This window comes from Budorcas taxicolor, chromosome 25 (assembly GCF_023091745.1).
Source record: "Budorcas taxicolor isolate Tak-1 chromosome 25, Takin1.1, whole genome shotgun sequence".
NCBI lineage: Eukaryota > Metazoa > Chordata > Mammalia > Artiodactyla > Bovidae > Budorcas > Budorcas taxicolor.
In genome coordinates, this window is record NC_068934.1 from 16,961,883 (window position 1) to 16,964,909 (window position 3,027).

Consider the following 3,027-nt stretch of genomic DNA (forward strand, 5'->3'; position numbering starts at 1 on the left):
AACAGAGACCTGTGTACTCAGCAATCTGGTGTTCTGCAAATGCTGAGCCCCTTCTACTCCAGCTCCTCACCCAACACAGGAATCCCAACCGCAGCCTCCCAGTCAGAGGGTCAGCCAGCGCCTGCTGGAGCATTTTCAGAACAATATGTTCAGCATTAACACAGTCACCTACTTGATTGTTGAATAGTGTTGACGGCTAGAGAATTCTTCCATTTATCCGCTTCCTTCAATTCATACCAGTTGTTCTAATCCTGTTATCTACAACCTCACAGGACAGAGCTAATTCCTTTTCCATCTGCCCTTTTACTTGATGATAGAGAGCAAAGCTTCCCTCAGTCTTCTCTGATTCATGCTCTTAATCTCCAGCTCCTTCAAAAGGTGCTGGGGAATCCCAACAGACAGGGCCAGGGCTTTTAAAATTAGGTGGTTATAGTGAAAGAGTCCTAAACGTAGGGTCAGAATAGCCAAGTTTAAATTTCAGCTGTGCGACCTTGAACTAATGTTTCAGGTTCCCTGAGCTTCAGTTTCCTGACCTGTAAAATGGGCAAGACGGTCATCAGCATGATTACTGTCAACATGAAAGAGATTTGATACTGACAACGGCAGTCAGCAATATGGCAGGATTCTGCACTGGAGGGATTGTAAAGGGTGAGAAGAGATCCTTTTTCTCACCTGCCTCATCCCTACCACCTCCATATCCTTAGGCAGATTCTCACTGCTCTGATTTATGCTCAAGTAATATTTTGGGGGAACTTTTGGTGGTTGGTTTTTGTTTTGTTTTTGCTGCTGTGTACCAGCTTTCTGTAGTCGTGGCCAGTGGGGGCTGCTCTCTAGCTGTGGTGTGTGTGCTTCTCATTGTGGTGGCTTCTCTTGTTGCAGAGCATGGGCTCCAGGTGCAGTTTCAGTAGTTCTGGCACGTGGGCTTAGTTGCCAAACAACATGTGGGGTCTTCTTGGACCAGGGATCAAACCCATGTACCCTGCATTGGCAGGCAGATTCTTAACCACTGGACCACCAGGGAAATCCCCAAGTAATACTTTTAATTTGATATCCAAGAGGTGAAATCAAGTCACACAGCCTGTGTGTCACCAGTATTTCACTTTGTCTTCTCATCTACATAGGACAATGTCTTCAGTGTAATGCAAGTATATTTTCTTTCTCAATGCTGTCAGACTAAGTTGGTTTCCCATCTCACATTCTAGAACTGATTGCAAACATCAGTCACAATTATCAAGGCTGAAAAGGAGGCGGTCTTCAATCCCTCCAGAGTTTGGTGGTTTCACCATGGGAAAGGGAAAAAGGCTGGGAGGACAGGCTGAGATAAAATGTACATGTCTTTCTGCTAACTCCTTCAAAGGAAGGCAGAATTTTACTCCCATGGAAACTGAAATAGATAAGAGTTGTTCTGTTAGGTTTCCAACCTTTCTTGCAAACCAGACAATTCATAAAATTAGTGAGTGCCATGAAAGTTTCAGAGAAGGCTGCACCGTGAAATTTCCCCGCGTTCCTGAAGGTAATTCACGTGCACATCATATTCTGAGAAACTCAGTCAGGCTTGAACGGTGCAGTAGGTGTTCCCCGGGACTTGGTGGCTTATGAATATTTAAAGGTAATAAATGTCAAATTAAGTGTTTAACGATCTTGTTTACATGTGAAAGTCCTTGAGAAGGCTCTGTTAAAGATGAAGCTGATACCAATTTCAGAACGTCTTTATTCTTTTTACTACGGGGACAAGAAGATGTCCTTTAATACAGTGGGGATTTGGTGGCTGCTGAGTCCTAAGTTTTAACAGTGGTAGCTGTAGGTGTTTGAATTTGTTCTTTAGAGTTTTAGGGTTTGTCAAAAAGATGTTTCCACAAACAAAAAGATAAGAAGCTTTAGATGGAAACTTCCCAGTTCATTAACCTTGCCAGCTTTCTGGAAACGTTATCGAGCTATAGAAAGGATATGAGATTGTTGGATGGCATCACCGACTCAATGGACATGAGTTTGAGTAAACTTCAGGAGTTGTTGATGGACAGGGAGGCCTGGCATGCTGCAGTCCACGGGGTCGAAAAGAGTCAGACATGACTGAGCGACTGAACTGAGAAAAGGATGGGGCTTCCCTCATAGCTCAGTTGGTAAAGAATATGCCTGCAATGCAGGAGACCCCAGTTCGATTCCTGGGTTGGAAAGAGCCACTGGAGAAGGGAAAAGCTAATCACTTTAGTAATCTGGCCTCAAGAACTAGTCCATGGGGTTGCAAAAAGTCAGACAGGGCTGAGCAACTTTCACTTTGCCTGAATAGCTCAGTCAGTAAAGCATCAGACTTTTAATCTGAGGGTCCAGGGTTCATGTACCTGTTTGGGCACGTGCTGACTTGGGCTTCCCTGGTGGCTCAGCGGGTAAAGAGTCTGCCTGCAATGCGGGAGAGCCGTGTTCGATCCCTGGCTTGGGAAGATCCCCTGGAGAAGGAAATGGCAACTCACTTCAATATTCTTGCCTGGAGAATTCCATGGACATGGGAGCCTGGTGGGCTATACAGTCCATGGGATCACAAGAGTTGGACATGACTGACTAACACTTTTTCACTTTCATAGAAAAGGAATTCAAGCACAGTTGCTGATTAATAGCAATGAAACCTCGGGATTTAGCACTAGTCAGAGCTGGGTTCATGCTTCTGTGGCTTCTAAGCTGAGGAACCTTGGGCAAGTCCTTCAACCTCTCTGAACTGTAGTAATCCCTACCTGTAATCTATCTCATGGGCTGTGGTGGGGCTCCAATGGCATAAATTCAATGAGAGAGCAGGTGTAAAAGTAACTGACACACTGATACTCAATATATGTTTATTACAAAATTATAATTACTAAAGCTATTCACTGTCCAATCTACTTTGTTCATGAAGACTTAAACTTTAGCAAATGAAGAAATCTCCAGACATTCAATAAAACGTGCTCTTGTATCAACAGCACGAGAATACAGGTGGAAGTTATCAAGTTCCATCAATTCCACTTGTATTTCACTTAATTTGACTTAGTTTCCAGTCAG

At 43.9% G+C, this 3,027-nt stretch overlaps 1 non-coding gene across 1 annotated transcript; it reads left to right on the forward strand.

The window, feature by feature from the left end:
* The first annotated feature begins 2,277 nt into the window (after positions 1-2,277).
* On the forward strand, positions 2,278-2,350 carry TRNAK-UUU (transfer RNA lysine (anticodon UUU)). The gene has a single exon. It is a non-coding gene; the product is annotated as a tRNA-Lys (tRNA).
* Positions 2,351-3,027: the final 677 nt, after the last annotated feature.